Consider the following 27,355-nt stretch of genomic DNA (forward strand, 5'->3'; position numbering starts at 1 on the left):
ATGTGACATGTCACATTACTAACAAGTTCACTAGCAAGGCGAAAGGATGAAATGCCACTTTCTGTTAAATTAAAAGTAGTGCCCATTCTTTCACTTCTGAAAGCTCCTATCACTTCATATAGCTGCTTTCTCACATGAAAAATGGCAGCAGTCCTGTGCAAAAGTGGTGTGTGTATTACAGGAGAGCAGTTTATGGAGAGCTATGTGGCACAAGATGCCAAGTCCTTCATAACCTGAGGTGAGGATCAGGACAGTCGTGCTATGATTTATAAAACCCATACTACTTTGTTACAATCTGCTTATATTCTTGACTAGAGAGGAAAAGGAAAAAAAATAAATCTAAAGTTGGAGTTTTATTTGCACAGACTTGATAAAGAGTATACTGTTTTTGTAAGTGATGAACCTATGCAATCAATACAATTGATATCAATATTATTTAATTTTGCTTGGTTATTTGTTTTTTTAGGATCTGAGGTTTGTATGCTTTTAATTGTCTGTTATAAAGTAGCCTCTCCTGTTTTTGAATTGTTTAGTACGTTGTAGCTAATACATGGGTAGGATTATGGAGTGTGTGTGTGTGTGTGATTTTATTTATTTAATTTATTTATTTATAATACACACACACACACACACACTGACTAGAAAATGCCATTTCACAGCAACTTTTGGGGTTTTGAAATCTGTGTTTTATTCTGTACTGGAACAGAACCAAAAACTTTCCAATTTTTTGTGAAAAAAAATTGAGGTGTCAATGTCCTTTTTCAGGTCAAAAACCTGAGCTCTTTAGTTCAGGATGAGTGTCTGTAGTGCAGTGCTTAGGGCATTGCTTTGCCTGATTTCAACCTTTCAGTTTTGACAAAATAAAATTGCATCTAATGTTCAGACCGGCTATACCTAATATAATTTAAACATCTTAATAAAAAGTTAGTTTTATGTTGGAACTGTGTACTAGTTGGGGATAAAAGGATCAGCCTTATAACTAGAAGAATGAACAAAGATGATTTGCTGTGTGGGGGTGTGTTGTATTTGAATGTTGTTTGGTTATAAGTGTAACATGTTATTGCTGTCACAGTCTGAACACACAAAATTATTTTCAGGGTTTTAGGAGCCAGTGGGGGAGGGAACCAAACAAAGTAAGACTTATTTAAATAAAATAAAAAGTAATGAGAAATGGAACTCCTATCCCCCAAAAGACTTAGTTATAATAAAGATATATTGGATTCTGAGAGCTATGAATTTGTGGTTATGACTAATTTTTGAAATATTTGCACTATAGCCATACTGGACAAAACTCATATCTGCTTATTTTCCTTGCATTGCACCTCACTAGTTGGCAATTTGCCATTCCTATGTGGAAAATGAGATAGTATTAATTAGGGCAGGATTGAGAGATTTCAAATGTCTGAGGTGAACAAATGTTTTACTTGAATTGACAGGGAAGGAATTTTGGATAGATGGGGAAAAGAGATTTAATTCCTAATTTATCTGGAACATAATGCAATGGAAAGAACTTCTCCATGTATCTAGGACTTTGGAATAATAGGAGTACAGCTTCCTTCAAAATCCCAGAGTTCATATTACCAAAGACCTGGTGAAGTCTTTCACCTGTATTGGGTGAAACTTTTGGAGCTTTAGTTTAATTGTGGTTCTAGGTAGATATCCAACAAGGATAAGTGATGTATTAAATAAAACTACTTATTGTTTATCTTAATATTTAGTCTTTTGTTTCAAATCTGTATGAAAGAACAGCAGGTGTCCTGATGTGCAACATGACCTTTTCATGATATTCTAAATAAAGACTAAGGTCCTAATCCTGAAAAGACTTATGCACATGCTTAACTTCATACACTGTGAAGTTAAGCACGTGCATAAGTTTCTGCAGAATTTAGGCTTAAGCCTTCAGTGTTGCATAATGCATAGACACTGAAAACGGCAACCATACCCATTGATTCTGATATTTCTGATGCTTGACAAAAAGTTGACTCCATAGTCATCTTGGCCCAGGGTACTGAAAGGCTTTTTTGTAAATCCTAGTGGTATTTGTAAGCCCTAGGCCCCAATATGCTATTTGGTAGTAATTCATAGGCACATAAAAGGTATCAAGGCTGCCAAAAGTTGATCAAACACATAATTGATTTTCAAGCTGACGGAGTATATGAAAGAGGGTACTTTCATGTTAACAGGCACTTGTACACCTGGGATGTGCTTGGTCTAAAGATAGTTGGGGCTGCTAGTCTGTTCAAACAAACTCTCCTTTCCCCCTTCTTTTTTGATGTTTATAAGAATGCCAGGTGCACTCACTAAAACTATGGAAAAATAATAATTATAGGAGGGAACTGTGTGGTATTCCCACAATTTACAGTCCACACCCTCCAGTAAATGAGAGAATACTTGAGAGAACTATCATCTAATGCTACCCTCAGTGTCCTCTTGACAAGAAAGGAATAGAGATATTCTGCTCTCCTAAACAGAGGGATTGACAATCTATTTCAGTGATTAACTCATTGTGTCCTTGCTAGATTTTTAAGACCAACTTTTTGTTTAAAGCCTGACTATTCTAAGTGCTCTAACCTAATATAGCTATTTGGATTTCCTTGAAATTTGTTGTGCGTCCTTGGGGGGTAGTGTGGGAGGGAGAGCTTGTCAGGGTAGTGTCAGTAATCCAAATTTGGAGCCACTTTGCTAAGGGGTTCCTGAGATATAGAGCCCACATCCCCCCAAAAAAGTTTTTAAGTTAACTAGGCAGTCCTCTTGTACACAGAGGGATCAAACCAAGTCTCCGATTATGAGATCAGAGTCTCTAAAGTTCGAGGTTACCTTCACCCGCCATGTGATCTGGGATCAGGGGGTGGAGGCTGAAAGTAATGCAAATTTACACATTTGAAATCCAGAAAATAAATAATTAAGATAAACATCACCTTGGAGTGGGGTGGGGGCTGGCTGATGTGTCTGTCTCTGTGGGTTTAAGTTTGGGAAAGGGGCAAAGTGGATAGACCTGCAGCATGGCTGCTGAAGCAGGGTCAGGAGTCCCATCTGGGGGTGGGTGATGGGAGCAAGGGGCCCAGTTCAGTGTGAAGCCAAGGCTCCATAACCAGGGTAGTGTGCAGCCCTAGGGTAAACTGCTACCTGTGATGTGTACACATCATCATAGGACAGGAGATGGGAAGGGCCAACTTCTTACATGTTAATGGCTTCTGCAGTGCCAGCTAATGTCTTAGTGAGATGGGAAGGGGAGGAGGAGCTAGAAATATTGGTGTGTGGGGTGGTGGTGTAGGGAATGCTGGGACAGGGGTGGAGAAGAAAAGAGACCCACCACTATCCTCTCTCATGCTTAAAGCAACTGTGACCACCATGTGCTATAACTGTCAAGGGTTTGGGACATAGGCCATATATGAGCTTTATCTCACTGGTTCTGTCAGCAATAAATTTGTTAGTCTCTAAGGTGCCACAAGTACTCCTTGTTTGTTTAATTTTTACACATAAAAAATTCAAAGCAAGACCATTATCTCCATTCTACTGTAAGAAAATGTACAGGACTGGGGAGGAGCACTTAAGAATTACATAGCAACCATGTGGCCTAATGGAAAGACCACTGGTGTGTGACTGTTCTTAGGTGGGTAAACTTTAGCCAAGTCACTTCACCTCTCTGTTTCTGTGAAATGGGCATAACAATGTAAAGCTCTTTGATATCTAAGATGAGAAGCCCTTTTGACTATACCTATCCACAGTACCATATTGACTGCAAACCTAATTGAGAACTACAGGTGCCTAAATGACCACTGAGTCTCACCAACAAGTGTTTATCTGTGTTACAGAGATTAGGAAATTAAATGGCAAAGAACTGTTTGTTAATTCAGAGGTAAGGTTGCCTTGTGATAGCTGTCTCCCTTCCAGAATGCTGAATGCAGCAAAACTCAAACTGCTAAAAAACAAAATACAGAGTTAAGATAAATGCCCACTACAACCTTAATTCTGCCCTCTCTGAACAATGACCAGGCTTTTCATGTAATGGACATACACTACCTGCACTTGCCCAATGCTCAAACACTGAGCCTATTCCCCAAACAAAATACCACACTGGTAAAATTTAACCACCAATTCAAGCCCTCTTACAGCCCTGCTTCACACTTACACACGGGAGACCACCTAAACCTATACTTACCCCTACCCATCATTAATCCATAGACTGTTCTGACTCTTGCCAATATCCATGGCAAAAAGATTCCAGTGCCCCGAGACTGAGACAAAACATACACAATTCAGTATTGAAAGGATGCAGACTGGCACAATAAGGTTCGAGTGCACTTCTGTCCTTTGATCCTACATGTTGGGGGACTCAGACCCAGATCTCCTCCTATCATTCAGTACAGCTAATTAACAGAGTGCATGCAGATAATTCCTAATGGCTATTGGCACCCCCTGGGAGACGGGGGTGGGTACAGTTAAGGTTGTGTGGGTATTTACCTTAACCCTGTATTCTGGTTTTCAGAAGTTTGAGTTTTGCTCAACTCGTTGTTCTTGGAAGGGCATAGGTTATCAATGGCCAACCTTAACTCTGTATTAATGACATTTTTTGACTTTTAATATAGCTAGGAGCAGTGTGGTTCCTAATTGAAGTCAATGTCCTAAAGCAATTCTAGAGCCTATTAAAAACTCAACACAGTGTGTGTGTGTGTATAATATATATTTTTTGCTGCAGTTCAAAGAAAAAACATCTTATTTGCCCACATTGGAACTGGCTTTGGCCTATGTATTTCAAAACTTCAAACCAAAACTGAGACATATCTGATACACAGCAAAACCTTTTTGCATGAAATACTCCCCTCTGCCATTTACTGCAAACAGTAGGGAATTAACAGTCTGCTACCTGGAAGACCTCAATTTTTCAGGGCTTTGCATATGCTATTCTGTAAGCAAGAGAATCTTCTTCACTTCCTACATGTGGACTCAGTCTGCCTCTTTGCCCCAGCTGCTCTAGCTATCTGTCTTTCTGGTTCCCTGAGAAGAGTTAGGCAAGGTGGAAGGTTCTTGGGAACTCCTGTGTCAATAGTAATGGACCAAAAAAGGTATTATAATGTGCCAACAGGTCATCTCTGTTGGTCTTTTTTGGCTTGTCCCAGATGAAGCAGTCAGTGCCCTGAAGCTCTGTCAGTTTCTCCAGAAACTCAGCAACTGAAGCTTCACAGCAGTTTGAAAGCAATTCAGCCCATGAGTAGCCAAGGATGGGGGGGGGAATAGATCCTTCGCCTCAATAGGAGTGGCACATCTGCATTTTTTTTAAACTTTAGAAGTTGGTGGCCAATCCAGAACAAAGGTTTAATCACACCACTACTTCTGATGGGACTGAAGGAACACAAAATCTAGATTGTCACTGTGTATATGCCTTGAGTTGTAAAATCCAAAGCTAATTTTGAAGCCATATACGTATACATATAAAGCCATATACATATGAACATGGAAGTCCTCCAAAATAAATCAATTTTTAGAGACTGGCAGGCTACTCCTCTGAGGAGCTTCATGAGAAAGGTTATAGACCATTGATTTCAGGAGTGAAGCTATTCATCAATACAACAGCATTCTAAATCTATTATGAGTCACTCGCCCTAAGTGGACAAAGCTGTATCAGAACTGTTTGGCTCTGGAGACTTCCTGAATTGGATGGCTGATACAGTTGCCATAAACAATCAGTCTCTGTAACAGAGTTAATAGAAGTAGGACAGGACGAACTAGACAACTCATATGCATGCACAATCAGAGGTGTTAATGATCACATCATAGATATTAACTAATGTTCAGTGACAATCGTGCAATTATAACAGCATGAGCAAGCGAGCCAGGGCTATGTCCTCCGATCACCTGTTCCTCAGATGATGGGAGCCATGGAATGTATACTATAAACCTGATCTCACACAATAGATGCTGGCCTTTTTCTTCCACTACCTCCATGTATTAAGGGTCCCAAGTCCATGCCCAGGTCTCCCTTCTGTATTCCCATATGCACAGCTTGCTGTGGCATTGTTGAACCCTTTGCATACACTGTTAGCCATTGAAGACCACCTTCTGAGTGTCCTTTCATTACCATGCTCACAGTCCCCCAGATATATCTCAACCAGTTAATTGGGTAGCAGCCAGCCTCCGAAGCCGTGCATTGAGATAAGGGTGGTGAGCCAGGATGCACAAACAATTTCACAACCAGCATAGTCTCCTCTCCTACTACTCAAAACAATCACTGCCCACTTAAAATTCCCCCCTTGGCTAGGCCTACACCTATAATTCCCATTTCAACCTTTGTGGGTTGGACAAAAAAGTTGTTTCCCTTCTTGTGACCCACCTCTTTTTACCATATCAAATTAATCTGGTGATCTTTCATCCAATGGCCTGAGCAGTAACTAACCTCAAGCTCCTTGACACTGAGGAGAGGGTCAGCCAGAGTTTAGGAAAAGGCTAAATGTGTAATCTAATCTTCCTCCTCTCCCCTTAATCAGTCTCCACTGAGCTTCCTTTCTAACCTTTCCCCTTCACCACCTCAGTATCTCCAATTACTACTCCAGTGCCTTGCTCTGAGTAGAAAGCAGTCATTCATTCTTCCTGACCCAACTACTGCACCACAGTCCAGTTTTCTTGGATTTATTAATCAGAAATCACTCCTCACACTTTTTCCATATGAAAGGTAGGAGTTGAGCCAGGATTTCAATAATACATTCCTCCCTCATCCCCCTTAAGAATATTCTCTCTCCTTCCTCCTGCCAGTCCCTACAGTGTACACTTCCCCTGTCCCTTTATCACAAATGTTAAAATCTACTCAAACTTTCCTCAGTGATCAAATGAAGCGATCTAATGGAGCCAAACTATTCAAAGGACAGGTAGGGAAACTTTTTGTGACGGTCTCGCTATGACTGAAACTTCTGACAATCTCTGAATTACCTCCATCTAACCTCTTGAACAGGCAGATTTACTGCATCTTCTCTTGGAAGAAGATTCCTTTCAGAACATACATATTCAATGACTGACAGTCCTCACAATTCAACCCTGAGAGTTGCTCTACTAAAGTTTTGGGGGAGATTGCTGTTAAAAGCAGTGATATGGGATCCAGTGTCCTATCGCGATAGTGGAATTAAAAATGGTATTTTTGAACCAGGTCAGCCATTAATAGAAACTGAAATATTCCTTCCAATGGTAACAAATATGATCATTCAAAAGAAGAGAGTAAGACATGTTTTTTCCTTCAGTATCACGGAAGTAAGTTTGTACTGGTCTGGGCAAGACAGCATTTAGCAACAGTCAGTCTGTTTTAAAAAATGACTTTTTCAGTGCTGCTAAACTCTGTGAAATCAAGAGTGATCTGTAGATGGGACAGATACCCAACTTCGAGCTGCCTCCTGGAGACTTTAACATTTGGGATTTTAAACCATTTTGAGTTTACTTGGTGTTTTCCTTTCCAAATTGTCCAACTGTCTAGTTGGCAGCCGGTATCAAGTGGAGTGCCCCAAGGGTCGGTCCTGGGGCCGGTTTTGTTCAATATCTTCATAAATGATCTGGAGGATGGTGTGGATTGCACTCTCAGCAAATTTGCGGATGATACTAAACTGGGAGGAGTGGTAGATACGCTGGAGGGGAGGGATGGGATACAGAAGGACCTAGACAAATTGGAGGATTGGGCCAAAAGAAATCTGATGAGGTTCAATAAGGATAAGTGCAGGGTCCTGCACTTAGGATGGAAGAATCCAATGCACCGCTACAGACTAGGGACCAAATGGCTAGGCAGCAGTTCTGCGGAAAAGGACCTAGGGGTGACAGTGGACGAGAAGCTGGATATGAGTCAGCAGTGTGCCCTTGTTGCCAAGAAGGCCAATGGCATTTTGGGATGTATAAGTAGGGGCATAGTGAGCAGATCGAGGGATGTGATCGTTCCCCTCTATTCAACATTGGTGAGGCCTCATCTGGAGTACTGTGTCCAGTTTTGGGCCCCACACTACAAGAAGGATGTGGATAAATTGGAGAGAGTCCAGCGAAGGGCAACAAAAATGATTAGGGGTCTAGAACACATGACTTATGAGGAGAGGCTGAGGGAGCTGGGATTGTTTAGCCTGCAGAAGAGAAGAATGAGGGGGGATTTGATAGCTGCTTTCAACTACCTGAAAGGGGGTTCCAAAGAGGATGGCTCTAGACTGTTCTCAATGGTAGCAGATGACAGAACGAGGAGTAATGGTCTCAAGTTGCAGTGGGGGAGGTTTAGATTGGATATTAGGAAAAACTTTTTCACTAAGAGGGTGGTGAAACACTGGAATGCGTTACCTAGGGAGGTCGTAGAATCTCCTTCCTTAGAGGTTTTTAAGGTCAGGCTTGACAAAGCCCTGGCTGGGATGATTTAACTGGGAATTGGTCCTGCTTCGAGCAGGGGGTTGGACTAGATGACCTTCTGGGGTCCCTTCCAACCCTGATATTCTATGATTCTATGATTAATTCTCTTTTGGACTAATTCCTTCTCTTTTTGCTGCTTTACATTATCACCTTTTAAGAAACATGTTCCTTGATTCTTTTGATCTTGTTGCACATTTGGAGAACTGAGAGGATAGCATGGTAGCATTTGAATGAGAGATGCTTTGTGCTGGTCTTTCATTCAAAGTAAGTGAAAATCTAAGACTTGTATGATGTATAATAAGTTATGGAAGAGATTTTCATTATATGAAACATTTTTGACTTCTAACCAGAAGGGTGAATTCTGTAGTAACACCATCTTTTAAAGATCAAATGCACGAGATGTTCTGTGATACCAGATAGAATACAATATCCATTGTTCATACTTTTTGAATGACTAGAAGGAATGTTCAAATGTAAATTTCATTCAGTATTATCCAGATGTCTGTGTTGGAGAATGCGGGTAAGGAGAGTGTAAACGTCTTTCATTTTCTTTTTTTGGAAGAGATACTAAACATCTCAACAGGGCTTTGAATATTTAATTTGAGTAATTAATATGCTACACTAGTCATTCTGTGGTCACTTGTCTTCATTTTGGTTAGCCCGATATGATTTTAGCTCCTGGTTTCAATATGGACATAGATCATATCATGTAGTCCAAAACTGATATTCATTCATATCCACATTCCTCTGAGCTCATTATTTCCTAATCGTGTGGGCATGTAAAACATGAGACTAAACGAATAATATTCTAGCAGATGGCGTACGTGTACACACATGTGCCCCTCGCCTCCTTTATGAGTGTGACTGTAGCAGAGAGCAAACCAGATAAGTATCAAGAGCAGGCTACTCAAGGACAAGTATCTTTATGAATTCCTTTAAAACCTATATAATGTTTACATTATATTTAGTGATATCTAAAAAACAACTGCTAGAGTGTTTATTTTTGAATGACTAAAAGAAACAGAAACCAGAGAGGTTATATTCGTTAGGTCAGAGCTGAAACAAAGTGTAGCAAATAATGTTAAAATAAGTACTTTGATAGAAAATAGTGTTTAAAAAGCACTGTTATGTTTCCCTGTCTCTAAAAACACTAAGTCACTGCAGTTCTGCTACCTTTGACCCTTAGGAGAAGTTCCACTACAGTGGGTTTGCAGCAGAAAGCACGGAGTCTGGAAATATGTTATGACAGCTGGTACAGTCAGAGGCCTTCTTAAGGAAATGGAAAACAATACAAAGGGTCTTCCTTCAGATACGTGCTCATATAATGAAAGTGCCCCAATGACTATCTATGTAAGATGACATTCCTTAGCAAATTTCATTACTTGGCATGAAATAGATTAGTTGAAAAGTAGGTCTCTCCTGTTTTTTCTTGTTCCCCACAATGAGTTTGAACTAGACTTAATTCACATTAATGCAACAAAAGAAATGTTAGCACAGTCACGGTTCTGTCTTTAAAATATTAGATTAACTTTTGGAGAAAGCAGTTGCACAGTCCCAGTTTTCTGCATGTTCCCATTTGATCTGCAATGCTAAGTAGAAAAAAAGAGCAGAAAGTCCACCAAGGATATACTAAAGTAGCAATACAATGATTCCTATCCACTGGAACGTCCACATGTTTGGGGCAAAAGGAGAAAGCCAGGCAATGCCCACTTTATGTTGGAGGCCCTGTAGATTACCTCTTGGATATCCTCTTTCTCCATGCTTTTCACACCCTTGGAGGGGAGGGGGAATCTTTTTATTGATTTCAATGGGCTTTGAATGAGACCTTAAGGCCTCAGTGTGTTCACAAGGTTTAAAGGTGATGCTCCATGCTCCTTCCATTAGGCACAAATGGATGAATTTCCTGGAAACCCTCGGAGAAATCCTGGGCCCATTAAGTCAGTGGGAGTTTTGCCATTGACTTCAATGAGGCTAGGATTTCTCCTTTGAGTTCAGTTTGGTTTTTCCACAAGAGGGGATTATGTGGTTCTAGGTTTGCTTGATTAGAAACTCTAGCAAATGAGAGGCACCTCGAGAGTGTCAAACAGATTGATTGGTAAATTCTGTAGAGATCCAGACTTGACATTTAAGTCTCAGAAGGTTTTAGTCCCATGGGGAATACAGAAGATACTAAAATATATTGTTTGTAAGAGAGCAGGTGTGAGAAGACATGAAATGACCTTCTGATTATCTGATTCTTCTGTTAACATGTAATTGGCTTAAGACTACTAGCTTGCAAATGGCCTGGGTAAACAGCTTTTGTCATGGTAAAAAGGGATTTTGGCCACAGTATATACACCAATATATTTCATAAATTTATAGTCATAATTGGATTTTATTTTTAAAAAAACTCTGAATACATCAATATATTATGGTATCTCCTGTTATCAAGGAGATTCACAGAACAGTTATTTCTTATACAGTAAGAAACATGACATTTTCCTGCACTGCAACCTAAACTGTGTGTAGAAAATGGACTTGCTTCATGTTTCTTTTTCCCTCTTTATAACTGAGGGTTAATGATTTGGTTTTACTTATTCAGAGTTACAGCAAATAGTCTTTTGGATGTGCGCAAGCTCTGATAATTTACCAAGTGGCTCACTCCTCATTTACTAACTGAACGTGTCCAATAGGCTTTTCAGGGATGGAGTCTTAATTAGAGCCCAAAGTTATCCTACAGAACTGGTTGGGACTTCAGACTGAATTTAAATGTCAGTGCCAATCGAGCTCCCATAATGAATGATGATCTTCTGAATGGGATTATATAAATCAGTGGTTCCCAAACTTGTTCCACCGCACGTGCAGGGAAAGCCTCTGGCGGGCCAGGCCGGTTTGTTTACCTGCCGCATCCGCAGGTTCGGCCGATTGCGGCTCCCAGGGGCCGCGGTTCACTGCTCCAGGCCCATGGGAGCCGCTGGAAGCAGCGTGGATGGGGGATGTACTGGCCGCCACTTCCAGCAGCTCCCATGGGCCTGGAGCAGCAAACCGCAGCCACTGGGAGCCGTGATCAGCCGAACCTGCAGACGCGGCAGGTAAACAAACCGGCCCGGCCTGCCAGGGGCTTTCCCTGCACAAGTGGCAGAACAAGTCTGGGAACCACTGATATAAATCCTGTATTCTGAGCATGGATTTTTGGTGTACGAAGGAAGACGGTCTTATGATATGTAGCAGGGAAAGGAACTACCAAAAAAAGGCATGAGGCAAGGATAAAACTGCAATGTGAACTTAACCATAAAATAAAACTTAAAAAAAACTCTTACACATGACACCAATAAGGGAGAAAAGAGGAAGTTTGGATTTAGTAATAAAATGCTGACAGATTAATCCCACAGACTAAAATAACTGAATGCTTCATGTTTTGACTCTCTGAAATTTGGTGAGACTAAATGTTAGCTTCCCTGTAAGTACTTCTGTTTATCTTGGTTAAGTTTCCTCCTAGTTTTGTAAGCCTGGTAGCCTCTGACAGAATACATTTTGAGTCCATAGGCTAATGGATATATTTGTATGATTCCCACTGTTATCATGGGAAACTGTACTTGTGTACACTGTATATAAACATACCTGGAAGTGCGTAGTACAAACATATATGCAGTTCCTGATGTTAATGATGTTTCTTACCCAGAAATACTTTGAACTTCTAGCTACTTTAAGTAAAAAAACACCTTGCAGACTTACTTTTCCCAGTCTCTCAAGGCATATGGGCAAAATCCTGTTCTTGCAACTAGGGGACACATTTCAGAGGCTGGGGCTGGTGTAGAACTCTGCTGGCTGTGAAGTGGGACTAGAATCATCCTGACAACAGGAGGCAAGATGGCTCAAGGAGGCTGGTGGGAGTATAGGTGGAATGTATGGATGAGGTGAACCTGACTGCTGCTGCTTAAAAGATGCAAAATATTCTCCTCCTAGTCCATTCTGCTCACTACTACATTTCTATGTTGTAACTGTCTTGAGCATAGGGCTGCAACCTTGCCCTGTTGTGGCACTCACTGCATGTGCATCTCCTTCCTGTCTTCCTACGTGCAGACGTAAAGAGGGGGGGAGGGGACTCGGCTTCTGCACAGTACGGGGCCATTTATTTTCAGTGGGAGGGACGAATAGTCTAGTATTAAAAACAAATGATGAACCAGTGAAGGGAAATATTGTGCATATGTTGTGACAAAATATTATGTAGAAATAAATGTATGAGTTCACCATTATACTACTGGATTAGTTTCTATAAATGTGGAACTGAGTTGAAATGCTAATTACTGCTCAGAGAGGGCCTGGTCTTGAAGCCCCTTTTTACAGGCAAAACTCCCCTCAAGGTCTCTAGTAGTAATTTCAGTGGGGCCAAAGTTTGGCCCTAAGAGAGTATATATCTAACATACATGCTGCTTTTACACATGGAATAAGTCCTTCATAGCTATATTTATAATGACAAACACGAACAATTTCCCAAACTACACCAATCAGTCAAAACAGTTTTTGTTACATGGCTGGTGCAGAAGGTAATGATAAAGGCTGAATTAAACTTCTAAGAAAATACACATAATAAGCCTAATACAAGTCGTCTTTCTTTTTTTTAAACAAAGCTTTGTGTGACATGACCTTGATATTCCAACTGTGTGTCAGACCATGTCTTAGTGTTTTTAAGCATATTTGCTTGTCTTGAATAAAGGTGTTTCAAGTGTTCTGAAGCGTGTTTGTCCCAGGATACTGGAGAGATAAGGTGGGTGAGGTGATATATTTTATAGGACTAACTCCTGTTGGTGAACGAAACAAGCTTTTGAGCTACACGGAGCATCTGGCATCTGACTCAGAGGATGAAAATGAACATGCCTCGGTCCGAAATGCTTTGGATTGTTATCGAGCAGAACATGTCATCAGCATGAACACATGTCCTTTATAATGGTGACTGAAGCATGAAGGGACATATGAATCTTTAGCACATCTGGCATGTAAATATCTTGCAACGCTGGCTACAACAGTGCCATGTGAACACCTGAATTTCTCTGTGTAGCTCAAAAGCTTGTCTCTTTCACCAACAGGAGTTAGTCCAATAAAAGACATTACCTTACCCACCTTGTCTGTCCTGAATAAAGATTGGCTAACTTCTGTATTCTGTTGTATATTTTCAAATTACGGTAAAATCATACCTTTTAAAAATCTTCAGGTAGTCAGTCATTCTTCAAAGAATATATAGTAGTTTATTTTAGGATTATTTGATTTATAACTAGGGCTGTCGATTAATCACAGTTAACTCATGTGATTAACTCAAAACAATTAATCACAATTAATTGCAGTTTTAATCGCATTGTTAAACAATAGAATACCAGTTGAAATGTATTAAATATTTTTGGATGTTTTTCTACATTTTCGAATATATTGATTTCAGTTACAACACAGAATAAAATCAATATTATTGATTACAAATATTTACACTGTAAAAATGATAAACAAAATAAACCGTATTTTTCAATTCATTTCATACAAGTACTATAGTGCAATCTCTTAATTGTGAAAGTGCAATTTACAAAAGTAAATTGTTTTTTTTGTTACATAACTGCACTCAAAAACAAAACAATGCAAAACTTTAGATCCTACAAGTCCACTCAGTCTTCCTACTTGTTCAGCCAATCACTCAGACAAACAAGTTTGTTTACATTTACGGGACACTTCTTATTTACAGTGTCACCAGAAAGTGAGAACAGGCATTTGTATGGCACTTTTGTAGCTGGCATTGCAAGGTATTTACATGCCAGATATGCTAAACATTCATATGCCCCTTCATGCTTCGGCCACCATTCCAGAGGACATGCTTCCATGCCGATAACGCTAGTTAAAAAGATAATGCATTAATTAAATTTGTGATTGAACTCCATGGAGAAGAATTGTATGTCTCAGGCTCTATTTTGCCTCATTCTGCCATATATTTCATGTTATAGCAGTCTCAGTTGATGACTCAGCACATATTCTTCGTTTTAAGAACACTTTCACTGCAGATTTGACAAAACACAAAGAAGGTACCAATGTGAGATTTCTAAAGATAGCTACAGCACTCGACCTAAGGTTTAAGAATCTGAAGTGCCTTCCAAAATCTGAGAGGGATGAGGTGTGGAGCATGTTTTCAGAAGTCTTAAAAGAGCAACACTCTGATGTGGAAACTACAGAACCCAAACCACCAAAAAAGAAAATCAACCTTCTGCTGGTGGCATCTGACTCAGATGATGAAAATGAACATGCATCGGACTGCACTGCTTTGGGTTGTTATCGAGCAGAACCTGTCATCAGCATGGACACATCCTCTGGAATGGTGATTGAAGCATGAAGGGACCTATGAATCTTTAGTGCATCTGGCACATAAATATCTTGCGACACCAGCTACAACCGTGCCATGTGAATGCCTGTTCTCGCTTTCAGGTGACATTGTGAACAAGAAGTGGGCAGCATTATCTCCTGCAAATTTAAACAAAGTTGTTTGTGTGATTGGCTGAACAAGAAATAGGACTGAGTGGACTTGTAGGCTCTAAAGTTTTACATTGTTCTATTTTTGAATGCAGGGTTTTTTTGTACATAATTCTACATTAGTAAGTTCAACTTTCATGTTAAAGAAATTGCACTACAATACTTGTAGAAGGTGAATTGAAAAATACTGTTTTTTTACAGTGCAAATATTTTTAATAAAAAATAAATAAAAAGTGAACACCGTACACTTTATATTCTGTGTTATATCTAAAATCAATATATTTGAAAATGTAGAAAACCTCCAAAAATATTTAAATAAATGATACTCTATTGTTGTTTAACAATGCCACTAATCATGATTTAAAAAAATAATCACTTGGCAGCCCTACTTATAATGTTATTAACTAACTAAATAAAGCTTAGTGTGCTTTGCTCCCCTGGTTGGTTCAGGCAGTGTAGAGATTTGTTTTCCATTATGAGTAGGGTTAGCTAGCCTTCTCAAAACCCTTGCCAATTCAGCATGGAAGGCTCTCTGATACCATGATGATAAGTGATACATGAGAGATATAAGCCATCCTGGGACATATCCTAGGCATATCCATGTCATATAGGAGAGAGGTGATAACATATTCCTGCAGTTAGCATCTGTAAGTATTTATTGCAAGTATAATTAAGAAATCTAGGATGTAAAACCAAAATAAAACTTATGTGCAAGCACTTATTGGTACAAAAAATTCCACAATAACAAAAATCGAGTGTCTGGGTGGGTATCTCCTCATATACAGCAAAACAAAAATTGGTGATGGTCTCACTATGATGTTACATGAACATAGTGTATAATACTACTTCATTCTCTTTTATTCCGATCCCAGCTCTATGCTGCTACGTATTTCCATCACAAAGACAAGATCTGTCCATTTTTGGTCCACAAAATTATTTGAATTCTCAGCTATGCAAAAAATATAATTTTGACAAGTGTATTTGACCTTCAGTAAAATTGAATACCTGCACTAAATTGCGGACTTGAAAACAACGCATGTCATTTCAGGAGGGAAAAGGAATAGTTTTGGTAGAAATCAATTCCAGTTCCATCGTATAGTAACACGTTTACATTTAAAATCACTTTAACAAACTCTTCCTTCATTTTAATGTATTCTCAAACAAAGAGTATTGATGACATGTTAACAGCTGCATTGTTAACAGGAACACACTGTGCTGGAAAAAAAAAACCCACTGCCTAGGTTTGGAAAGAGATTTTGAACATGCCATTCAAGACCCTAGTTTCCATATTTTTCTGACACTTTTTTCGAGTCTGTACAGTATACATGGAGTTGAGACCAAAACAGAAAGCTGGCTTTAATTCTTTCCTAGAGCTTTGGGAACCTTTCTGACTTGAGCCTACTTCAAGAATAGGCTGCACTTGAATACTAGTTCCAAAGAACCTTGAACTCAGCCATGTCACTCATCAGTGAATGCAGCCATCCCTTGGGTGGAATATGACCGCTGCAGCACACCCATCACCATGCAACAGTGTAGGGCACAGAAGCTGCATCCAATTGAAACCACAGTGATAATATAGGTGGAAAAAGTTTTTAATATAAATCTAAATATATAATTAAAAGTACAAAATATTTTAAAAGGCACCTATGTTACCCTAGGTGTGGCTTTGACATATTTAGAAAAAACAGTCCAGTTAAAATTTTTAACCCAATATGAAATTCAACACCCAGCCAAAAACTTCCCTTCAAAAATCTAAACTTGAAACCTTCTTCAGACTCATCCTACCCAAATATTAAAGTGAAGACATCAGTCTTGGAGCATACCCTGAGGCTCAGCAGTCCTGGTCTATTTTGAATCTCAGTGGTGGGAGTGTGTTCCTAAAAGTAAGGACCCTGGCAGAGAAGCCATTTAAAGCTTTCTAGGTCAACTTTTAAATTTGTTCTCCCCAGAAATAGCCTGCATAGCTGCCCCTTACCAAATGGACAGTCACCAACTTAAGTTTTCATCTTGATTTTTAAATTCCTATGCCAGTGTAGAGTGCATTTCAGCAATCACATCACAAGGTGAAATCATTGTAGCCAGGTTCACACCTGAACAAAACAGTTGCAATCTCTTAGCAGGACACAGATGTGGGGGTAAAAAGCATCCCTGGAGATGGAATTTACCAAAACAGCTGAAAAAAAATCCCTACTCTTACAGAAAGTGCCATAGAATCTTTAATGGATGCATAGGTTAGGATACCATTTTTACATCTTGCATGAAAGATGGTGACACTTGTAGCCTAATTTAGTAAACAGGCAATTTCAGTAAGGATGTATCAAACCTCTAGGGTACACACACACACACAAATGAAATGTTACATGGTGTATGTATAACACATGGCATATTTAGTTTATAATGTTATTTATTGAAGATACACCAGAAGAAGTTCATCCAGTTATTTTTTTAAAATCCAAACCTGAATTATAGTCTTGATGTAATATGGCTCCCTTTATTACTAAACTATATACGTTAGTTTTTCTCTATATTTATATCAGCCAAGGTCTAATTAATAGTACAAGAAATCAATTTGTTTCTGAGAACATCAGTTAGCCAAAGTGCTTCTCTTGTTTTTGTGTTTTACATTTCCATAGCAAAGAAAATTAATTTAAGAGGTCAATAATGTTGCTGCTGTATCTTGCATAGCCTTTCTATAATTTACCATACTGGCTAAAATTAACTGGTATGGCACATTAATCTTGCATTTGGCTATTTAGAGGTACGGTCCGAGACACACAAGAAGGAGAATTCTTTCAAATACAATTTTGTTCTTTATTTATTTAATGTGGTAATAGCTAATGGGGGGATGGGGAGGAGGAACACATAAAACAAGTCTGTGTGTTCTAAATAAATAAAAAAAGCTAAGCCTTGATGTCGTATGTTTCTGATGATGATGTGTAAAATACCCTGTGCACTTTGCAGCGTGTGTGAAACCTGCACAAACTTTCCAATAAAGTTTAAAGCACTTGCAAAAATGTTGCACCTGGAGCCGGGGGGGGGGGGGGAGGGGAATGAAGAGGGCAAAGGTCATTAAGGCATTGACTAAACAGACTTCACACTCAGTGAAAAGTCCAGACAACCCCTGCAGTGTCATCTTACAACTCTGGTTTTCTTCTTTTCAAGACATAGTAATCCATAAATACACTCAAATCACCAGCAGCTTCACTCTCCTTTTTTTTTTTTTTTTTTTTTTTTTTTAAAAAAAACTGCAATTTTTTTCCCACTTCTATGAAGATCTGAAATTTTAACCCTTATGTCTTTGGATAAACTTTGGGAACAGCTTATCTTCTCCCTTACTGTTGTCATTCACTATACTTCTCTTTAAAATGCTCTCCTTTGCAAATTATCCTTCTGGAAAAAATAGTTTAAAATGGTCTAAAAATAATACTTGAAATTTGAAGTTAAACCTCAGCATATGGACAACATATCCTGGAAAATCACCAGATTTCTTAAATATCATACAACCCTGCAAATAATTTAACTGCAATCTTCTTTTGAAGACCATTTTAAACAAAGTCTTCACATATTTCATGCAAAAAAAATTAGTTTCAAGCTTATTTTACTGGTTAAAATTAATTGATTTCAGCTAGAAGACTGCACAGTCATGACTTTTATTTTATTTATTTATTTTTAAATGTACAGAAGGAAATACTTCTCCATGTTGAATAAAAGTAAAGGTAAAACAAAAAGTGGTGCTTGTGCTTTCATCATACAATTAAATATTTCAGTTTTGCACATATTGCTTTTACAATATGAAATCATGAGACAAAATTATTTTAATCATTTTATCCAATCCCATTATCCACATCCTACAGCTTAAGGGACTGGATAAACTGCGAATACAATCTGGTGCCTTGACAGTAACAGTAGGCTGGTGAAATACATCCCATCAGTAGCCCATAGCCTACACATTTTGCTTACTTCCCCTTTTTATCCTCTGCATTGCATGAGTCTGAAGTTCCACACAGGATATTTCAGCTCAAGCTTCTTTCTCATCACCCCGCCCATTCTGAGAAACAGAGGAGAGATGGACACGGACCTGCTACAGTTTCATTTTCCTAATGGGTTTTTATAACCTCAACAGAGCTGTCAAGACATTTGAAAGTATGTTTGTAAGTACTTCTTTTGTACGCTGCATGAATATTGATTAATGCAAACACTTTATGGAGAGAACGAGTGTTTTCTTCTTTTTGCAGAGCACCATCATAGTTGTACATAGACAAAAATATTTTTTTTTCCAGTTCTATGCATGTGATTCAGACAGCAATTTCACTTTATCACAAAATGGTGGCCTGAAAGAAACCACTGTTAAGTCTCATGCTCTGCAGGACTTTTTACAGTGCCGTGATTTTAGAAATGCTCACCCATGAATTTGTGATTTAGATCAATTAAGTAACAAAATCTGTTACCAAATAGAAAACAGAATGGCTAAATACTTCTCTCAGCTTTACTTATCCAACCCTACTTCAGTATAACAGAGAGCGGAATCAGGTTAAGGACATGTAATTGTTCAAACCAGTGCAAGGATTTTGTAGAACCAGTTTCTACAAGGTATTTAAGCATGTGCTGAACTTTAAGCACCGGAGTTATCGTACTGAAGTCAATGGACTACTTGTACACTTTAAATTTAGCCATGTGCTTGCTGAATCAGTGCCTTGCTGAATCAGGGCCTAAATGCATCAATATCACAGGTAAAAATAAGGGGACCAGAGACTGCCACCCTTGCTCACCTTGAGTAGCACCTTACTTCTCAAGTCAAGCAAATTAAATCAGTGTGACAACTTACAGAGTAAGGTACTACACCACATTAGTAGGCTTCACAATCCAGCCCTATGTGACTATATTTTATACTGAAGATGAAATTATCTCACTTATCTTCTTAAATACTAATAACATTTTGCTAACAGCAAGCAAAATACTATATGCCCAAACAGATGAAATGTTTAAATAAATTAAATGAAAATGGAGTATTGTACCTAACTAAAAGCACACACTTTCTACCTTTCCAGCTAAAGAAAGTACATTTTTGTTTAATTATTAGGCCCAAGCATACAGACCTGGTGCAGATAAACATGGAAGTCAATGGGAATTTTGCCTTCATATTCAGTTCAATGCTGCTTCTTATGCCCTTCTTTGTGGTATTTGAGCATAGGGCCTGCAACAATAATTACAAGTCCAAAGCACTAATTAATCCTGTGTGATGTAGATTCGTGACTATTACCCTGTTAGAAATGAGGAAACTGAGGCAAAGGTTAAGTGAATTGTCCACAGCTAGATAACTCATTGGGAGAACTGGCATTAGAACCAAAATCTCCTGATTCTTAGTACCATGCTCCTATTACGAGACTACAAATGCAGGAATGGCCCTAAGGTGTCTGTGCCCTATTTGGTGTTTTCAGACATATCTACTATTTTGTTCATTCTTTCTGATACATTCCTAAATGGTGTGTGTGTATATATAGATATATTGGTTTAAAAAAAAAACTGCCTCGTAATTTTTGTTCTGCTGTCTTTCCCCTTTGCCTCATTCACCTTAGACCTGAAGAATGACTGAGGCATTAATGAAACTTTCTTCAATTGAAGAAAAGAAGGATATTTCATAGTGGCATGTAAACATACTTTCATCAGTAAACCAGAGACTTATGGGGAAAAATCTCTTGATTCAGGTTCATAGTTGTGGGTTCCAGTTGAAGCATAATACTCGTCCGGGACTTGAACGATACAGAAATTTTATATTTAGTTATCACAACAATAACCAATTTATTACCATCTTTGATATTTCTTTAACTGTTGTATAGGGTCCAGTATTGGATTCAGTCAGGCAATTTTTCTTCCCCTTCTAAATTGTCCATCCTATCCGCTTAGCTTGTCTGCAGATTCAGGCAATTTGTAGATTTCTGATCTGTTATGTATTTCTTAAATACAATCATTGTTAAATCTCAATAAATGTACACCCATAGTAAATTTCTTACTAAACCCAAACAAAATTGTAAATGGTGGTAGACCTTGTGGTGCAATCCATGTCAATTTGATCTATAGTGTGTGTGCACGCGCGTATACGTACGTACACGTTCTCACACACACCAGCTACAGAAGATATAATTTTGACACAGTTTCCATTGCAATCTATAATTCAGTTTAAGGGAGTATATATAACACACATGTACACAAGCTGCTAATGATTACATGTTTTAGATGTTATGTTGGTGTCTGCAGTTATAAAAACGTAAGTAGTTTGAAATTACATTTTGCTGGTAATATTTTAAAATATTTGAGATTTGTTTTTATTTGAAAAGTCCCACCTCACTTGCATCTTCCAACTTCAAGAGACAATGGAAAGAAATCCATCATTCTATAATTCACTTGTTCCTTCCCTTAACGGTAATGAGCATTTGTTTAGGTTTTTATATATTGGACAAAGAATAAATGGAGAGGATCTGTTTGCCTGGAGAGTGACACAGAACTTTTTTCTTGTCCTTCCAATAGAAAGAGGAACTTGCAGTGATTTTGCCTGAACACTTCTAGCCTTGCAGTTTTGTATAACTAATATAAATTAAATATTCTTAATTATTTCAGCTCTGGCTAGAAAGGATACAAGACAAAGGGGAGACTGATGCAGCGTGCCTCACAATGGCTCTACTGATTTCTGTACTGGCCCTTCCTCTGCACATGGTCAATTAGAATTGAAAATTCTGTGCTGATTTCATTTGCTGGAATTTTAAAGCAGGTCAGGAAGAAAGATGTTATTGAAAGGAAAATTCTCATCTAAATAAGAAAAGAACACGTGGCCATCTGGTCTCACTATACCATGCCGAAAGTCATTTAAACTCCGTTGTAGTCTTGATCTTTGCAACAGTTTGCCAAAAAATCAAACGGAAATCTGTTTATATTAAAATACCCTAAATGGTTTTATCTATAAATATGCAATGCACAGTTCATTTCCTATCTGTGATGCATGAGCTCATTTGACCCCACTGCCTTACTGAGCTGGACTGCATTTCTGGCAGGCAAGGTTTCAGTCACTCCCAGCCTACTTTTGCTACATAAAGGTACCAACAGAGCAACCCATTTTTTGAAAGGCTTGTGTGATCCCAAGTAGTTTCTACTCATGCTTGATGTTTGTATTTATACTTAAAGGAGGCACTCAAAGGCAATACTTTTTTTAAAGTCATTAGAACTGGAAGTTTCTATGCGTTGTGCTGTAGTGTTTATACAACCAATCGCAGTGCACCGGCTAGCAGACCACATGGAACAGATATCAAACTCCTCATTTTGCATGGACTAGAGTCATAAATATGTGTGAATTTTCATGAATGCTTTGTTTCAGCATCAGCAGCTATTTACAAGTTTAAAGAAAAAGTGAGTTAGCAAGAAACAGAAGCCAAAATTTTCAAATTTAGACTCTCTGGGAGACTAATTTTGTAACCAAATTCATATTTAGGTGCTTCAATATAATTGGCTTTATTTTCAAAGATGCTGTGAATCTGCAGTTTACACTGATTTTGGCAGAGTTTGCTGAGTGTTTATGAAAATGGAGTCACTTTTGTTCAGGCACTTAAATATGTACATCAGGCCTAACTGTAAATACCCAGAAATGAACATTTTGGCTTATAGTTCTTGTGATTCAAAAATGAACTACTCCAGTTAAGCACATTCTGTACATCAATATTCATTTGTTAGCTGGAAAAAATCCACTCCAGTTTAAAGCTCATGTGTAATCCCTATTTTACGTTTGGTAGGAGAATTGATTCTTTTGTAGCATTTTAGACCATAGGAAATGGAAAAAACCCACTAATTATAATTATTACCTTTAGAAAATACACATCAGCACTTTAGTCTATAGCTAACAAAATGATTCTGAATTATACAGGTGAAATATCAATGTACGGTTTTATTTTCAAGGATAATACCAGAAAAAGGAAAAAAAAGATTAGCAAATAATGAAATTGTGGGGAATGCATGTTATATGTATATATTTTTCACAGATATATCCATCAGTGTAGCTACTGATATGTTATACCTTTTCAAATAAAATATATTAAATTATTCTTTCAGGAAAGTGTTTAATTATTTGTATTAGAATTTGGATTTATATAGTTTGAATACAGCAATCAAGTTCTCTGTCTTCATTTCTTTGAATTACGCTCTAGAAACCTGTAGCCCTATTAAACCTGGATGCTGTTGTCATTAGGTACAACTTAATCTTATTTTCTCTCTTTTTTCCTCTTTAAGCAACTTACTAGAAAGTTTTATAAACTGTTCAGCTCACCCAAAATAATCAACATATGGGATACCCATATTTGGGTCCTGTTTTCAAGTCTAAATCTAGTATACTATTTGCTGGGGGAGGGGGGAAGAGAGTGTGAGTGTGATGACAATGATAACAACAATAAAAGAAAATCACCTAAAGTCATTTATCTTTTTCCTAAAAGCCAGCTGATATTTTGAATAAACCATACTTTCTTAAACCTTGTCAGGTGATGCGTTTAAAAAAAAAAAGTATGTACTGTATGTAAGTGTGTTAAAGTGTTACTCAGAGTAATTTGATTTAAAAAAAACCTTCCTTTTCCAGATCACTATACCGTGTATCCAGTGACAATGAAATGCATGAATTTCAAAGAATAAAATTTCTAGTGTATACATTTAAAAATTAAATGGAAAATGGTTCAAGAAATAAAATAATCTTCCTTTCCTGTCTGTGCTAACCCCACCCCTGACCACACCAAAATAATGTGTGTAGCTATTTTTGGGAGTACTGTGTTCAAAAGACAAACTTTCTGGAAGTAATGAGACACAGCCAATCGGTGTTTCTCCAGGGAGTGCAGTAACTGCCTGACAATTGGAAGGCCAGATTCCCATAGTCAGACTGACTACCTCAACTAACCCCCCTCAATTTGGACATGGTTTACCCATTGGTATTTGAATACCACTAGGTTTGAAGGGGCTCAGAATAATCTGAGAGAATTGTTAATCTCTAAAACCTAATCTCTTTCTAAAGATTCAAATTTTCAAAAATAGGTCCCTGAATTACTAGTATATCATATATACATACATAGTATCCTGTATATGCATACAGTGTTTCTACATAAGTGTATGTGATCTATCTGAACAACATACTGTATGCAATACAGATACGTCATATACAGGAGTATACTGTTTATAAAAATCAAGATACTGGATGTACAGTGCAGGCATAGAGATATAGTACATCATGCTATAGAATTGTTGGTGTGTGCGCATATATATATATATATATATATATGCATACACCTATTTATAAATGCATTTTTTCATATATTATTTAAAATAATACAAGACTTAAAACTGAATTTGCCCAGAGTAAGACAAAAAAGGGATATTTTTGTCTTCAGTGTTTCTGCAGTATGGGTAAGACTTCTGTGCCTAGTCTACACGTAACAGAGAAATAGGCTTGCCATGCATTGCGTGCAGGCTCCTTGATTGTAGAGGGGAAAAAATCTGGCTGGAATCCAGAGAGGCTAGCATAGCGCTCTGTTGATCATTATGTCTAGCCTTCAGGTGTCTCAGCTCACAGTGAGCGGCAGTTGGGGGAGGTGTAGATAACAGGAGAGCAGACAAAGAAAAAAAATGGTGTACTTAAAAAAGATTATATGAAAATTCATGTCAAGTTCTCCTTTTAAACAATAAATTCTTTGGGTTCCTTTCTCCACAATGGGAGCACGTGAACATCTGCCCAGGAAGATTTATTTAAGCCATACTTAGTAGTGGCTGAGCCTTTAAACAATTTTTCCTTATTGGAATTAATTTCTTTCTTTTTTTTTTCTTTTTTTTTTTTTTAAGAATAAGTATGAAAATCTTTCACTCAAACTGTTTTCATCTCCATGTTTTCTTACAGAGCCAGACTAACTGGGTCTGAATCAGGTTTCCATTGTCTTTTTTTCTCTTTTTTTCTTTTCTGTTAGTCCAGTGAAAATACTTTCAGAATGTAACTTTTTAAAAGAAGATTTGGACTATTCAAGGATTTCTTAATTTAAATACAAAAGGATAAATCAGTGTGCTATTATCTATTGGAGTTCAATTTTGTTTCTAGGGAATGCGGGGGAGAACTACCTCTGCTTTGTCTGTTGCTTCTGTTTGAGAACTCGTGTAAGTAAATCTTACACAGAAAGCAACTTAGATCTACCGAGATCTCCTGGCGAGCAAAGATCTTGGTAAGCTATCAAAATGCATCTCATTATGAATGGCTTATTATTTCTCCCCCCACCCCCGCCTTCTGACATTATGCTGTGAAGAGTCTCATACCCCTTCCCAACCCATCAGGAATCTGAGTGAATTCTTTCTAAATAGAAGGCAGGATTCAGAAATGTTTAAAGCAGCCTGTCCAAGCCCCTCCTCACACTGAACGATTCCAGATTGAATATTTATTACCTGCCTTTTTTTTAATGCAACTATAAACCTTTCTCTTCCCCCTCCCTGTCCGTTTCCCCCTCCCAAACATTGAAAGAGGTGGGATGGGAACTTTGCTTGATTTCATTGTTCAAAACATAAGAGCTATTTGCCCCATAGTGTCTTTGCTGCCTTTCAGGGCTAATTATAATAACTGTCAGATGTTTGGAAAGTCTGGACTGTCCTTGCCAGCAGAGACAGCAAAGTTTGCCTTTATTTTTTCCCCATTAGGGACAGATCAGGCCTGAGTAAACACAGAGTGCAAATAAAACTGAACAACATACATGCGTGGGGCTTTTTTGCCTTCCTTTTTCTTTATGAACAAAGCAGCACACTGGCTATGTTAGGAAGCAGTGTGGCATGCAGCTCTTATGCAGACACTGCCCTTAGGGATAACTGATTTTCCCCTCTTCTTTTTTTACTGAAGCATACAGGAAATATTCCTGAAAGATTCCCAATTGTTTTAGATAATTTTCAAACTCCATAGCCAGGGAAAAATAATAAAGAGCATATTTTAAAGATATGGTGCATGCAACATGTAAACAGCATTACACTGCACACTTTAAGGGGGAAAATAAAAACCGATACTCACAGTTTCATACTGCTAAGCTGTGCTAGTCACTGTTTCCTTCAGTAGAGATGTGTGTGGTGGGTGAATGTCAAGGATGCAGATCCCAATTTAATGCAGAAGGAAAGTACAAAAGTGTTTTATAAAGTCACTCGGAAGTCAGTCACTTGTGCTCAGACATCCCATTGCTGCTGTGCAAGCTGTACTATCTGCAATTCTGAATTCAACTAAATACTGCTCATGTGAAAGACAGGGGAAATGCTGTCATGTGGGACACACAAATCCACCCTATTGGCTCTGAAGGCATAACTTAGGCATCCTTGTTTTTCCACTATTGGTTAATAGTTAGAACTGAAAGACTAGGTCTTCCTAGTGAGTCCCTTTTCCCTCTGTGCGTGGAAGAATGAGTGTAGGATTTTACAGTGACAGGATTAGTTAAGAAAGGGACTGAAGTCATCCTTTGACTGAGACTGGTGGGTGGGGATTGGAGGCTGAGCTTTTTGCGCGTGTGTGTGTGTGTGTGTGTGTGTGTATATCCTTCTGCAGTCTTGCTTGAGCTTTTTATGTCAGAAATACTTGCAATTAACTTTGGAGATTAAACTAAAAGTTCTTATTTGGGGTTAAGCAAGGATTTTTGGTTTTAGATTAAGGTTTAATATTGCAGAGTTCAGTATGGTGATTTTATTCGATTCATTACAGTGTCCTAACTAAACAGATTATTTATTAACACTTTTCATAGATTCACAGATTTTAAGACCAGAAAGGGATGGCTATGATCATCTAGTCTGATAGCCTGCGTAATTCATCCAGTGATTCCTATATTTTGCACAATAAACTTGTGATTAAACTAGAGCATAACTTTTACAAAGCTATCCAATTGCACAGAACTATTATTATGTTAACGTTATTACATTCAGTAAGCACTGAAATTTCATAAACTTCATTCTTGCCAAGGTGTAGCAATTGCAAGAATAATGAAGAAAGTATTAGAATTAAACAGGAGGGGAAGAAGATCAACTTTTCTCTATTTAAATGTTCTGCCCATTTGCCTGATTTAGTTATGCAGGCATCAGCGGTAATTTGAAACAGTAGTCAGTCATGTGTGACATACTACTCCAATTAACCCTTATTAAAAAGACCTTTCTGAAATCCAGCATGCACACACACAGTCACAGAAATTAGATATAGGAGAAATCTGTCAGAGTTACCTAGCCCATCCTCCTGTCAGTTCAAGATTGTTCCCTCCTCTACATTTCAAGGGCTTTCATCCAGTCTAGTTCTAAATATCCTAAACAATGGCACTTCTGTCAATTCTATGGGAGAGTATTCTTGAGTGCAAAGGCCCAATTCAGCAACCAAATAGCTTGTCCACACTTGGAAGTTTATCAACATAGCTATTCCAGAACTTCAATTTTGGTAAATTTCCGAGTATAGACAAACCCACAGTTAGTTGGAGTTTCTCCTACATAGGTGGTATGC

General features: G+C 38.2%; 1 long non-coding RNA gene across 4 annotated transcripts in view; it reads right to left on the bottom strand.

Annotated features, from left to right (window-relative positions):
* Nucleotides 1-26,311, bottom strand: part of LOC140915997 (uncharacterized) — an 89,055-nt gene extending 62,744 nt beyond the window's left edge. The window contains exons 1-2 of one of the 4 annotated variants that reach the window (XR_012160343.1): nt 25,901-26,311; nt 19,941-20,038 (exon numbers count right to left, since the gene is read on the bottom strand). This is a non-coding gene — a long non-coding RNA (uncharacterized lncRNA). The remainder of the gene's footprint in view (nt 1-19,940; nt 20,039-25,900) is intronic. The other 3 variants (XR_012160342.1, XR_012160341.1, XR_012160344.1) reach the window with 3 other exon arrangements.
* Between the last annotated feature and the right edge of the window lie 1,044 nt (nt 26,312-27,355).

The sequence above is a fragment of the Lepidochelys kempii genome, chromosome 8, assembly GCF_965140265.1.
Source record: "Lepidochelys kempii isolate rLepKem1 chromosome 8, rLepKem1.hap2, whole genome shotgun sequence".
In the NCBI taxonomy this organism is placed as follows: Eukaryota; Metazoa; Chordata; order Testudines; family Cheloniidae; genus Lepidochelys; species Lepidochelys kempii.